A 15772-nucleotide genomic window follows, 5' to 3' on the forward strand; every position below is an offset into this window, starting at 1 on the left:
CCAGAAGTAGAACCGAGTCCAGACATAGAAAGGGCAATGTACTCTGAGCTAAAAGATGCAGAACCTGGGTGGGTGGGGGGGTGCAGAATCACTCGAGCCACCACACGTAAAGGAGGGGCAGAGATAATGTAAAATGTAAAATTCCTTACAAGAGGTTCTGATTGGGGAAGGTGTGATCGGATATGTAAGTACTCCCTTAATTAGCAGAGAAATTAGGGTCTTGAAAAAGGAAATGAAAAGTTTAATATAAATTCTCAAATGTTGACCCTCATTGGGAAAATAATGATAGAGATGAGAGGGAGTCAATGCGAGATCTCAGAGAAATAGTAATATTGGGAATTAAAGAGGCGGGACCAAGATCACTAAACTTTGTTAAGGCCTTTGAAGTACGACAAGAGAAGGATGAAACTCCTTCTGTATTTCTCCAAAGGCTCAAGGAGGCCACAAGGAAGTATTCGGGAATGGATCCTGATAATCCGGTTGCACAGGGACTCATAAAGGTCCAGTTTGCAATTAAATCATAGCCGGACATACAAAAGAAATTAAAGAAATTAGGTGGATGGAGTGAAAGACGGATGGAAGAACTGTTACGCGAGCCACAGAAAGTGTATGTGAAAAGGGGAGACGAGAAGCAGAAACAGAAAGCCAAAATGATGGTGGAGGCAGCAGAAGAAATAACAAAAAGGAGACTGGGATCAGGGGATAACAGGAAAGGAAGAGGAGGATACGAAAGACAAGGGTCAGATATCTGAGAAAGGAGGCAACAGGCAGGGTGTTATCATTGCGGGGAAGTAAAGCAAATTAAACGGGAATGCCTGGAATTAGCACGAGAAAGGGAAGCCGTTTCCCTCATGACCTTAGATGAACATTAGAGGAGTCAGGGGTTATTTCCTCCTGTCACCCACCAGGAACCTTGGTAAATCTAAAGGTGGGACCGAAAGGGGAGGAGACAGTATTTTTGGTAGATATTGGAGCGGCCTGGTCATCTCTAAGTTTTAGACCTACTGGCTTTAAATTAACTAACCAAAGAATCAAGGTTTTTGGAGTACAAAATGAAACGTTTTTAGTCCCCATTTTTGAGCCAACTTTAATTAAGGGAAGGAGTGAAGAAATAACAGGACAGTTCTTATATATCCCTGACCTCGGGAGCAATTTACTCGGTAGAAATTTGATTATTAAATTAGGCCTAAAAATAGAGGCAGAAAATCGTAATATGACTGTAAACCTGGCCATGTCAACACCGAGTGATGAAAAACAAATCCATCCTGATGTATGTGCAAAAGATGGTAATCCAGGTCGGTTCAATATTGATCCAGTAAGGATTACATGAAAACAAGAAAATAAGATAGTTCGTGTAAAACAATACCCGCTATCCCTAAACAGCCGCAGAGATCTACGGCCAGTTATAGATTCGTTGATACAAAACTGGGTTATTGGAACCATGCATGTCATCCTTTAATACTCCGATATTGCCTGTCCGCAAACGAGACGGAACCTATTGACTGATGCAGGATCTTAGAGAAGGAAATCAATTGGTTCGAACACGGCATCCGGTGGTACCCAATCCATAAAGACCCTAACTTCACTGATGGTTAAGGGAGGATTTACATATCCGATTTCACCTTCCCCAATCGGAACCTCTCTTCAGGGACATAATTTTACATTTTCTATTATCTCTACCCCTCCTTTACGTGTGGTGGCTCGAGTGATTAGCTCAGAGTCTATTCCCTTTTCTATGTCTGGACTCGATTCCACCTCGGGAGCTGTAGGCTTGTTCCAGGGAGTAGCATATGGGGGCGGCAAACACGTTAAGGGATCCCATTGTGGCTTCCCATTTTCATTCTTTTCTTTTGTTCTTTCCCTGGTTCCTCCGTATTCATGGGACATAATTTTACTCCTGGGCTTCCTATCCAACAAGCCGCCTAATCAGACTCTTTTAGACTGTAGGTCCTTTTCGTTTGACATATATATTAAAATCTTGACACATCCGATCCTCATCAGACCCATACTTGGACCAAAAACAAAAATACCAGGCGCCTTAATACTTTCTCTAGTCCAAACGAAACAACAATATTTTATCATTGTAGTCTTATCTTTCTCCCGCGTCCGGGAATGGTGTTCCCAATTACCCACCGTTCTCCCCAAAGACTGATGGGCAGAATATATTCCCCTTTAACATTATTTACATTGCTTTTAAAATCCTGACAGATAAGTTGGCTTAATATTTTGAAAACAGTTTGCTTTGATGTTGATTGGATATTCATTAAGATTAAGAAACTGAAAATTACCATCACTGGTTTAGTGTGATAGGTTTAAAATATGCATTCTGGGCTTATACTCTAGCCAAAGAAATCCGTGACATGTTTGCTTTCGATTGGGAGGATCTATGCACAGGTAGAAAACAGCAGTTCTGCTGGACGGTACTTCCCCAGGGATTCACGGAATCACCGAATTTGTTTGGACAAGTACTGGAGCAAGTCCTTGAACAATTTACAATGCCCAAGGGGACGATACTGTTCCAATATGTGGATGATCTACTTATATCTGGATGAAAGAGAAATGGGGGGAGCGAGGCTATCAATGGACTGTTAGCTTTTCTGGGGAAATAGGGTCGAAACGTGTCCAAGAACAAGTTACAATATGTAGAAAATGAGGTAAAATACTTAGGACACCTTATTGGCGAGGGCACTAGGTGCATTAGCCACGAAAGGATTAAAGGGATAGTAGAACTGCCCCTTCCGACCACCAAACATGAATTACGGAAGTTCTTGGGGCTAGTGGACTATTGTAGATTATGGACAGAAGCGTACGCCCAGAAAACGAAGGTGTTATATTACAAATTGACAGAATCTGAACATGAAAAACTACAATAGACAGAAGAAGAAAAGGAGGAATTACGGGAATTAAAACAAAGCTTGATACAAGCTCCTGTGTTACCCCTCCCTTCCCTTGAGAAACCCGTCCAGCTTTTTGTGACAGTAAATAACGGAGCAGCAGTAGGAGCACTAACCCCGAAAACAGGAGGAAAGAAACAACCCACAGCCTTCCTGTCCAAATTTCTAGACCCTGTCTCGAGAGGTTGGCCTGAGTGCATTTAGGCGTTCGCAGCCACTGCCATTCTAGTTGAGGAGAGCCGCAAAGTAACCTTCGGAGGAGCGCTGGTTGTTAGCACTCCCCATCAAGTCAGAACAGTGTTAAATCAAAGGGTAGGAAAATGGTTGACGGACTCAAGAATTCTAAAATATGAAGCTATCCTTATGGAGAGAGACGACCTGGTGTTAACAACAGGCGCTTGTTTGAGCTCAGCCACCTTCGTGTGGAAGAGAAAACCCCTAGTCACGTGAGAAATAGAACATGACTGTTTAGATATTATCGAGTATCAGACCAGGACAAGAGCAGATTTAAAGAATATTCCCCTACGTGAAGAAGGTAGGCTGTTTATAGACGGGTCATCAAGAGTACAAGGAAGAAGACATAATGGATATCCAGTAGTAGACTGTAGCGAAAACCGCACAGTTGAGGCTGACTGGTTACCTAATATGTGGTCAGCCCAAACGTGCGAATTATATGCCTTAAACCAGGCCTTAAAGCGATTAGAAAATCGGGATGGGACAATTTACACTGACTCTAAATATGCCTATGGGGTAGTCCATACTTTCGGGAAAATATGGCAAGAACATGGTCTAATCAATAGCCGGGGAAAGGAATTAATACACGAAGAGTTGATAGGACAAATGTTGAAAAGTTTGGAATTACTCCAGGAATAGCTATTGTCCATGTACCTGGGCATCAGAAGGGGGACACTCTAGAAGCAAGAGGGGAATTACCAACTGCAGAGTTCAATGATAAGTGTTTAAAGAATTATATTGTGGCACGTTGTTTTTTTTTGACTGTCCTTAGGAAGAAGGACAGTCTCCACTTGATTTCGCCATACATCGAATACAGCCGGGTGAATGGGTCCTGGTCAAAACCTGGAAAGATACAAAACTGCATCCAAGCTGGGAGGGACCGTCCCTAACCATCCTAACTACTGAAACAGCCATTCGAACTGCTGAAAAAGGGTGGAGTCATCACACTCATGTTAAGGGCTCCTTCCCCTTCTCCAGAGTGGCAAGCTCGTCTTACAGACAACCCTCTGAAAACCAAGCTGAGTAAAAAGAATGGACTGAGATAAGAGACTATTAAGCATTAGTTAAAAAATTGTATCTCAAAACAATTGTGAGTGTTGCGTGGACTCACTCCTCCTTGGCATACAAAGGGTTAGGGAATAGACAGATGGGGTTGTGAGCTGAAATGAGTGGTCAGTTTTATATCGTTATGATAATACTGGCGCTAGCTGCCAAGGGGGGGCGGGGGGAGGGTGGGAGAAATCATTTTATTGCATCATGTCAGAATTATGCTTAACTAAAAGGGCATACAGACTGTTGGGTATGTGCAGAGATCCCACACCATAGGGAATCTGGAATTCCTCTCACAGTAATACCATTTACCAAAGAAGAAGTGTACGACATACAACAATTTGACTCCAGCTCAAATGATACGAAATGGGAATTTGAGAGGGGTAATTACAACTTTGTGGGATGGTTCCCTCGACCAGCCCCGAAAACCCTGAGTGCTATCGATGGCCTTAAAGTCAACCCACCGAAAGGAGCAGTAAATACCACTTGTTTCTGTAATCAGAATAATACCGCACACGTCCGATTAGGAAAATCATCTTGTGTCTACACCAGTCAAGCCACTGCCACGACCATTCCCCAAATATTAAGCGGAACATATTGGGTATGCGGCCTGAAGGCCTATCCATTTATTTCCGGAGAAAAATACGTTTGTGTGACCGAATGTGTAACAATACATGCATGTTATGATGTTGATCAAACACTGCCTTAAAGCCAGAAAGACTGGACTGGCTGCTGCTACCTTGCTTCCATAATTCTCCATTTGAGGCTGTTAGAGAGAGCCTCAAAAATACCTCGGAATAAACAGGGAGGAAGGCATGTAACCCGGGAAGTAACCGAAGGGGATCGCCTCCTCTGAACTTTGATACCCATGTATGCGACCACTCGAGCAGGAGTAGAAATACAAAGTCGGCAGCTTCCCTGGAAGAGGTGGCCAATAATATTGCCGATGCATTGGCCGAAACCCAATCCTAAGTGGCAGCCATAACAACCGAAATGATTGCCAATAGACTAACGACCCTTCAGAACAGGATGGCTTTGGATTATATTCTAGCAGAGAAGGGTGGTACCTGTGCACTAATTGGAGAGGAATGTTGTACCTGAGGTCTCCCCTAACATTACTGAAGTCTCCAAATATATGCGTGACAAAATCGCCAAGGGAGGCCGGAAATCTGTACCAGAACGAAAAAGGATGCGAATGGGAAATTGGGGATTGACTGTTTGGGGAAGGTGGTTAGTCAATCTAGCTATCTATGGATTATTGATATTAGTGGGTCTGGGGTAGGGTTCAATGTCCTAAAATGGGTAATGAGCCGACTAATGACATCCCTTGGGGAAGGAACCCAAATCAATCATCAGATGCTTTTACAGGCAGCAGGTGATATGCAACACAGGGAAAGTCAAAGAATGCTTCTAGAGTTCGAGGGACGAACAACAAAAATGTAAAATGTAAGATTGTGAACCTCATCGCCAAAAGGTGTAAGAGGGCAGAAAATAAGAAAATGGATTAAAGGAGACCGAGTAAGTGCAGAAACTGCAGATTTTTAAAAAAGAGGGAATTGTGGGAAATAAGAAATGTAGTTTTCTGCAGGCGATATAGAAATGTATTTGTTGTAAGTGCTAGTGGAGTGTAGATGGGGGAGGGGTGAGACATTATACAAACGGTCATGGAATTCTTGTAGCATGTAGTATACTTAAGGCTAAGACTTTAATGAATACAGGGGGTCTTTTAAAGAAGTAATTTTAAAGAAAATAGTTTTAAGCTCGGAAATATCTATGGAGTGTTGTAGCTGACCACAAAAGAAGAAGTAAGGGCATTTTCACAATAAAGCCTATAGTTACAAGGCAAAGAATGCAGACATCCAGGAACGGCTTGGTACAAAGATAAGGGAATTGAAAAACAAGTGAGGTAACTGACTTGTGATAGGACCAATGGGAAAAGGGATGCGTGAGCCTGCAACACACAAACTGTACAAAAATGATTGTATAACTGATATCTTCGCGCTCTTTGCCAGGCTAGCGGGGTGCCCGGACTTGCAAGTTTGTAATAAATTGCCCTCGTTTTCATGGTGTTGCCTCCGGCTGATTTATAAGTGAGTTTTGTTTTTAACACATGTAACCAATGAGAAAAGCATTTAGACTTAGATGTGAAGTTAGCTAGATTTAGGAATTAGATTCAAGATGTGATGTTCACTGCCCATTAATTATAAAGTCCTCACAGTAAGAGTAGCTGTATAAATTTACACAATATAACGAAGTTTATAACACAAGTCATATTACTAATCTTTTAGCAAGTAAGTTAAAACTAACTGTCATTTGTATTTCTTTGTGCATAAATAATTAGGATAATGAACAATATGAGGAGTAATTGACTTTGGTAAAGTAAAATATAATAAACAGTAGAATTCAAAATGTCACACCAGATAAGGCATCCTGAGAGGCCAGAGGGAGTGTAACAATAAGTTTGGAATCTGAATGAGTGAGATGGGTGGAAAGATCCCAAGGCCTGGAGATTATAGTGGTAAAAACAATGACTGCAGATGCGGGAAACCAGATTCTGGATCAGTGATGCTGGAAGAGCACAGCAGTTCAGGCAGCATCCAAGGAGCAGCGAAATCGACGTTTCTGGCAAAAGCCCTACATTGTGCTCTTCTAGCACCATTAATCCTGAATCTGGAGATTATAGCATCTGTTAAACAGCATGAGATGATAAGAATCTGGGAATGCCCATCTGCGATTATGTGTTTGGTTTGGGTGTCTGGATGAGGAGGAGAGGGCTGTCACATTAGATGTGCATAAAAATGCTGCTTTTTGCAGTACATGTTACAGTGTGTCATAGATCTCCCTTCCGAGATTGGCCTGGGTGGACGATCCCTTCTTTAACTGATTGTTACATGAGTAAACATCTTCCACATGCATGAGCTCACCGAGCTGGGAGTTTTTGCTTCAAACGTTTCGTCCCCTGGCTAGGGGACATCATCAGTGCTGTTGGAGCCTGCTGTGAAGCGCTGCTTTGATGTTTCTTCCGGTATTTATAGTGGTTTGTTCTTGCCGCTTCCGGGTGTCAGTTTCAGCTGTAGTAGTTTGTATGTGGGGTCCAGGTCGATGTGTCTGTTGATGGATGTTCTTGCCGCTTCCGGATGTCAGTTTCAGCTGTAGTGGTTTGTATATGAGGTCCAGGTCAATGTGCCTGTTGCAAGAACAAACCACTATAAATACCGGAAGAAACATCAAAGCAGCGCTTCACAGGAGGCTCCAACAGCACTGATGATGTCCCCTATCCAGGGGACGAAACGTTTGCATCAAAAACTTCCAGCTCGGCGAACAGAACCTCAACGACGGACACTCGAGCTACAAATCTTCACTCAGACTTTTTATGCATGAGCTCAGCCTGCCTCATGAGTCTTCATTCCCTGTCAGGGGAAACCACTTCTGCAGCTGTTTCAATTCAATACAAACATTTATTGAGTATGAAATCATTACATTTTCAGCAATGTAATTTTCATAACAAAATTGCTTTACATTTACTTTTTTTGGTATACAAGAAAACAATGGGGTATATCCATTTGTTCTTTAGTTCAACTAACACTAAATTTTCAATTATGGTAAAGACTACAATAGGGGAAACGGGAACTAGTCTTCAGCTCAAATGTCACATTAAATGATTGCTTCCCTTTTTTTCAATCATGTGTCCTCCAAAATGATTTTTTATTTTTATTTCATTTTAAGAAATAAATTGCTTGGAGATGTTGACAATTTTCCTTTTCCTTTCATGTTAGTCGTCAGAGACAAATACTCTCACAATTATGAGAATTCCTTTCCCGACGAAATGTCATTGACTCTACCTTTTGTTCACAGTAATAGTCACTTTCCTGGCCTAATTCTTTTCCTCCTAATTCTGAAATAAATGTCAAAACATTTATTGTGATAAAAGTTACATTGATAAAATGGACACGACTCTTCAAGAAAACTACTGAAAGAAAGCATATCACTCTTGCGTTGCCTGCATTTTTGAACAAAATCAATTTTTTTCAATTGTTGCTAAATGATTTTTTTTCACATCATAAAGCTAAGTTTTATGCTTTAATTTTCAGTTTCTTAATCTTAATGAATATCCAATCAACATTAGAACAAAGTGCTTTCAAAATATTAAACCAATTTTCTGTCAGGATTCTAAAAGCAATGATCAATCACAATGATCAATCATAGCAATTTAACTTAGACTTTGTAAAAATGCACAGTTTTTAAAATTTCATTCATTATTTCTTATTGTCAATGCTAGTATATTAATACCTATTTGTTCAGGCCAATGCAATTACAAAACGACCAATAATATCCCTTGCAAAATTCTTTTTAACTATCTGATTTTTGCTCTTTTGAATGTTAGTAATTATCTCAGACTTCGAAATTCAGAAAGCTCCAATTACTTTTCCCTGCAATATTACTCTTCATTTCTGCATATTATTCATTCTAATATCAAGATAAGATACCTCATTATTCTCAAATTTACGAATGTGATTTTTAAAATCCCTTTGTTGCTAATATATATTATATACAATAATTGTGCGATCAGTCAGGGAAATAAATGTGGAAATATGCTTCCATACAGTAAATACTGCAAGGACATTGCAATGTGCAATCTCTCAATCATTGTGAATATTGTAATTATGTTTAACTTGAAAACATTTTTGAATTGATTTGATTATAATTTACTTCAATGCTGACGCTTACTGTATATCCAATCACAATATCAGTAGATTATTTGGAGGTATCATCGTTCATTCCAATAATCACAGTATCTGGCATATACTTTCTTCTGGTCACTAATAGCAAGATGTATCTAATTCCACTCAATCAATATTCCTCAGAAAATATTTGAGAATGTTGCAGTTATTATGCTAAAATATACACAATCATGATAGTCATTAATTTTCTCTTGTTCTGTAGATCTTAGTTAAAACAACACATGGAATTTTATGTTCCAGTGCTATAAACATGAGAAAAGATCAATTACTTCTTCAGTAAAGTAAACAAATGTCATGTGCTCTTATTTATCAATTTTTAATTACTGGTCAGTTTATGAAATGTGTGAGATTTGTTTTCAGCTTTCCAGTCACCTATTTGTATTGCATGTGACATTGAAATAGTGTGAAAATATCAGGATGTGTTCATTTGAAAGTTCAATTTGCATATCTCCCACTTTTCCCATTGATTGCATGATGATTTAAGAATGTTTCAGACAGCAACCCTCGTAAATATCAAAAACTGTCCAATTTTAAATCAGATCATTCGCACCCAATTCTCGATCTGTTCCTAATTCATGTAACTGTCTCAATTTTAGCCAACCAATGTTCACACTAAACAATGCACATAAAGCAACACAAAGACTTTCATCATCATCTGATTATTGTTCAGTAGAATAACCTGAGTAAGTACTTTATTGCTCTTGAAACCAATGACAACAGTAAACATTTGTTTACTATTCCATGCAACAAGTGCAATTGTTATCTTTTATTTCAGTTCAGTAGTTAAACATGATTTATGTTGCTTAAAACAATACTTCTACTTTATCACGGATACTGACTGTACTACAATCATGCAAATAACTAACGTTTTATCATTCTAATAATCTTTAAGTTTACTTATTTTACATTTGTGTACAAGAGATATTTCAAATTACAACAATTTTTGTTGTATAATTCAGCAAACCTAAATTTTGGATTCGTGGAAGTCTCCATTTTTGCAAAACAGAAGTAGTCTTCAGTTTATATAACACATTAAATGACTGGTGTTTTTTTTTCAAATCTTGTGCGCTGCAAAATGATTATTGTTTTCAGTTAATTCTAAGAAAAGAACTGCTTTGAACATGTTGATTCTTTTTTGTCTTTTCTATTCCAACATTATTCATCACTGTACAATAATGACACAATTATTATAATTCCTTCATGTACCAAATGTCATTGACTGCATCATTTGTTCACTTTCATGCTCACTTTCATTATCTATCAACTTTCTTTCAAATTCTGACACAAATGTCTGAACTCTGATCATAATATTAATCATCTAAATTGAAATAACGTGTCTCTATGAGGAAACCATGTGATAGAAATTCACATTTCTTGTGTTACATGCATTTTTTAGTTAAGAAAGAAAAAAATGTTCTATGATCACTCGTTCATTTTTTCTTCAATTCATAAAGCTAGTTACTATATTTTATTCCACAATTTTCCAATTTTATTATATATCCAATCAACATCGCAGTAAAGTATTTTTGAAATGTTGAATCATTTTAATTGTTCATATAACAACATTAATTATCAAGTTATTGCCATGATAATAATTGCTCAATTATTTGAGAATGTCTTTTGAACAAGTAAAGTGAGATTCACATTTTAATTTGACCAATTGTTTCTGAGTACAAACACTGCAATAGGAAACTTTATTTTCAGGTCAAGTTTCCCACAATGGATCCAAGGACTTCCCATCCAACATTAATTGTGAATGTCTAATGTTTGCTTATTTGAATGGTCTCCATAATCACAGACTTTAAATTCACAGACCAGCAATTACTTTTCATTGTAATAATTCCTGTTTGTTTGCACATATTCCCCAGTCACATAGCAAAACGAGATTTCTCCTTATTTCTAAATTCATTGATCGAATTTTATAATTCAGTTGTTGCTCATACCTAATAATTATTCAATCCAGTATTTGCCGTAAATGTGGAATTGCGGCTCTTTACACGAATAACTAAATATATTGTAGTGTACAATCTCTCAATCATTGTTAATATTAATTCTTATTTTACCTGCGGAAACATAGTTGAATTCATTTAAATATATTTCACTTCGATGTGAACCATTTCTTGCATTTCTAATCATGATAACATTTAAGTATTTTTCATGCGACAAAATCATGTAAAATTCCTGCGTTTTGTTAAGACAAATGAAAAAGAATTAACAGCTGTGTATTGTCTCATTAAACAATGACAATGTATTTTGAATTTTTCGAAGTTGAGCATTTTTGCAAAGAAGGGATGTTGTCTTCAGCTGAATAATCGCATTGAATGACTAATTCACAGAATCTGCTGTTTATTCTATTCGAGTTCCCAAGAAACCAAACTAATTAATTCTGCTGGTTCTAAATTCCTGGAAAGTAATTGAGAATGTTTGAGTCTTAAGGATGAAGAAGTCGATGTGATTGTACTTTTTTTTTAATGGAAAGAGCTTAATTCAAACATTTCAGGCACATAAATCGCAATTCTGCAGTGTTGCAAAGATGAAAAGGAAGTCAATTTCTTCATCAGTGAAAGAAACAAGTGTCACTTCCCGTTATTCTTAGTTAACTAATTGCCACATTTGTTACTAAACAATGCAATTCACCTGAATATTGCTGTGTGCTTTGATCATATTAATTTTCTAATTATTGTTCATTCATGATTTGTTAGGGATTTTTACTTTTTGTTTTGCACGTCTCTCACATATTTGCATGGGGGCTGGGCATTGAGAACAGAGGATCAGTGGTTAGCACTTGTGTCTGACAGTGTTATGCACTTGGGTTTGATTCCATCCTCGGCCAAATGTTTGTGTGGAGTTTGCATGTTCTGGTTTTCTCCCACAATTCAAAGATGTGCAGATTAGGTAAATTGGCCATGTTAAACTGCACGTTCTGTTCAGGGATGTGTAGGTTAGGTGCATTAGTCAGGGGTAAATGTCCAGTAATCTGAGAGCAGAATGGTGCTGATTGGATTATGCTTTGGAACGTCAGTGTAGACTGGTTGGGTCAAAAGTACTGTTTCCACACAGTATGGATTAGAGTTGTGTTTCGCTAAACGAAACTGACAATTTTTTAAAAATGTTGCCTTTAAAACTTACCTTTAACAGTCAATTGTCAATCTTGTAAAATATCTCAATGCTACTGAAATCAATGTTCAAACAAAACACTGCACATAAAGACACACAAAGATCTTCATGACCATCTAATTACTGTTCAGTGGAATAATCACAGTAAATATCTTACTGTTCCTGAGATCAATCACCACTGTCACAGTAAGGATTTGGTTATCATTCCCTTCAATAATTGCAATCGTTGTCCTCTGGTATTTCAGTTCAGTCGTCATGCAACATACTGGTTGTTCAAAGCATGGTTATTCTTTATTATGAATGGCCAAGGGTTCCAACAGCAAGAGATATTGTTCGATCTGATTTGTTACATGTTCTCAAACCGGTTTTCTCTATAAATATTGCAAAAAAAAGTGTTAATTTGATTTTGTTCAACTGTTGATGCGAACATTTTCAGTTCATCCTCATTAAACATATTTGGAGAAAGTGAGGAAAGCTGGAATTGAAGATCAGAGCCAACAGTGTGGCATTGGAAAAGGGCAGGAACATGCGAAGAGCAGGAGTATCGAACTTTCAGACATGAGTCCGTCATCACAAAAAAATCCTGATGAAGGGCTTATGCCCAAACGTTGATTCTGCTTCTCTTAAAATGCTGCCTGACCTGCTGCGGTTTTCCAGTGCCACACTCTTGACGTTAGAAATATTTGACTGAATGTTCAGAAATTACACTAAAAGTTGCCTCTGTCAATTTAATTTACTTTGCTTTCTATTCACTAAAGTTTTCATGTTAATTGCTTCTCCTTTTCTTCTTAAACCTGACACAAATCTCAAAATACAGAACACATTAAAATTCACGTGAACTATAAATTTGCATTCTCGACAAGAAAACCATAGGAAGGCGATATAGAATTCTTCAACAGTCTACACATTCAAATGAAAAAACAATTCCTTCCAAAAATGTTTGCGCATCTGTATCTCTTTTTCAATTCAATAATCCTGCAAATAATTTATAATTGTCAGTTGATCTCTCTGAATGAGTACAAATCAATATCAATGTAATTAGTTGAAAAGTTAACAACAGATTGATAACTGGGTGTTAAAGATCTTATTTGAAGTCAACAAATGTTTGAAATTTACTCGAATTCTACCAGGAAACATTCTTGAATCATAATACAAGAAGTGAGCTATGTGAGAGATATGCAAACCTTATCTTTAAATGAACAAGCTCCAATATTTTCAAAGCATTTCAACCTTAAGGCCAAAATGAACAGCTGAATGGAAAAATAAAAACAATTTTTTGACAATTCATAAACTGAACAACAATTACAAATTCACTTTGATCAAAGGATAAAGTAATATTTAGATGAATCACAACATTTTAGTTACAAAGTAGGTAATCAGCTGACTGACATGTAATAGGAGGGAGCATTTGGTAGTTTACTGAAGAAGATATCAACTTTATTTCAAATTTATAGCACGAGAGAATAACATTTAATGTGTTTCAATTGTTTGGACTTGCCCATTTGTAACAAAAAAAATCAATCTCATTACTTAGACATCGTAACTTTAATTTTGCACTTTTTTCAAATATTCTCCAGGGACCTATAAGCAACAGAATTAGATACAGGTAGCCCCACAATCCAAAAGTAGAGCGTTATTATAAAACCTTACATAAGCTGAAAAGGCGTAAATCAAAGAAGCATTAGTCTTTTTCCTTTTTTCGTAAAAGTGAAAATCCTCTTCAGATTTTTTTCAGTTGAAGAAAACAGGGTCAGATGTTAGTGTTTTGGAAAAGCAAAGTGGCTAAAGCTGACTTTCCAAAAGTAGGGGATACGTGTACACATATTTCTTGGTAACTTGGCATAAATAAGTATCAGATTTTGTGATTATTGATATAATAGATAAAAGCAGATATAATGTTGGATTGAAAAGCAATTCAATCTGTGCTTAGGTACTCTCTAATCAACATTCAGAGCAGCTCTTGATATATTTCTGTTGAAGGTATGATTCGAAACCTTCCCTCGGGTCTACTAATAGAGACGTTGCCACAACTCTACAAGCTGCTTTCATAATGTTCCCACTCAAGACGGCGGGACTGCAATATTATGTTTAATGTGGTTACACAAATGAAAACTAATCAGCTGTTTATTGCAGTAATTTGAATGGGAATTACTTTTGTAATTTCTGTGTGTAATGGACTGGAAATTAAACAATATTTTACAATAACAATAGAATAAAGGAATGATAAACTTAAATAAGCAGGATTCTCAAGGCAATTCTTTGAAAGACAAATTGACAAAACTGCGTGATCATTTTATTTTGATTTTTAAAATGCATCAGTCATTCAATGTAACTATTCAACTGAAGACAATTTATCTTCCTTTCAACAATGTACAACTTCCACAATTTCAAAATGAACAGGCATTGATAAAGGAAGGAACAAGCAAATGGGAATTCTATTTTCCTTACATAAACATGCAATTAATTTTAAGTAAGTTTGATATATGCAAAAAGGAAACTCTTATTGTGGTTCGAAATACAATAAATGTTAACATGAAGTGAAATATAATCAAATCAAATCAACTTTTTTCTCAGTTAAAATACCAGTTCAATATTCAAAGCAATCGAGTGATTGTACACTGCAATATCTTTACATTAATTGAGTGCTGAGATATAATTCCATATTTATACCCCGAATAGTGAAGCAAACTTGTGCCAGGAGTCAGAAGAGGTAGGGGCGGTCTTTAATGAGTACTTTGCTCAGCATTCCCCAGTGAGTGGAACCTTGTCCTTTGTGAGGACAACGTGAAACAGGCTGATATGGTTTAACAGGTCAATGTTACGACGGAGAATCTGCTGAACATATTGAAAAATCATGGGGATAGATAGGTCCCCTGTGCCAGGAAGGATATAACTAAGATTGTTATGGGAAGTGGGGGAAGGGATTACTGTGTTTTGGTGATGGTCTTTGTATCCTCACTGTCCACTGGAGTCATGCCAGATTATTGGAGCATGGCAAATGTTATTCCCTTATTCAAGAAAGGCAATTGACATAATCCTGGGAATCATCGATGAGTCAGTCTTACATCAATTGTGTGCAAATTATTGTAGAGGATTCTGACAGACAGGATTTATGATCATTTGGAAAAGCATAGATTGATTAAAGTTGGACAGCATGGCTTTATGAGCCGCAGATTATGCCTCACAAACCTTATTGAATTATTTGAGGATGTGACAAACACATTGGTGAGGACAGAGCAGTGCATGTGGTGTATATGGATTTTAGCAAGGTGATGATGAGGTTCCCCATGGTCAGCTCATTTAGAAAGTAATGAGGCATGGGAGACAGGGAAACCTGCCTGGTTAGATAATAAATTGGCTTGCCCATAGAAGACAGGGTGAGATTACATGGATACTTTTCAGCTTGGAGCACGGTGACCAATGTTGTTCTGAAAAGATTACTTCTGGGACCTCTGCTTTTTGTGATTGTTATAAATGACTTGGATGATGAAATGGAAGGGTGGGTTAGGAATTATGCCAATGACACGAGGGTTGGTGGAGTTGTCGTTGGTGTGGAGGGCTTTTGTAGGTTGCGAGACGACATTGACAGAGCTGGGCTGAGAAGTGGCAGGTGGAGTACAACCTGGGAAAGTGTGAAGTTATTCATTTTGGAATTTCAAATTTGAGTGCATATTTTTGGATTAAATACAGGATTCTTGACAATGTGGAGGAACAAAGGGATTGTGGGGTGCACGT

The sequence above is a fragment of the Hemiscyllium ocellatum genome, chromosome 8 (genome assembly GCF_020745735.1).
Source record: "Hemiscyllium ocellatum isolate sHemOce1 chromosome 8, sHemOce1.pat.X.cur, whole genome shotgun sequence".
NCBI classification, from domain to species: Eukaryota; Metazoa; Chordata; class Chondrichthyes; order Orectolobiformes; family Hemiscylliidae; genus Hemiscyllium; species Hemiscyllium ocellatum.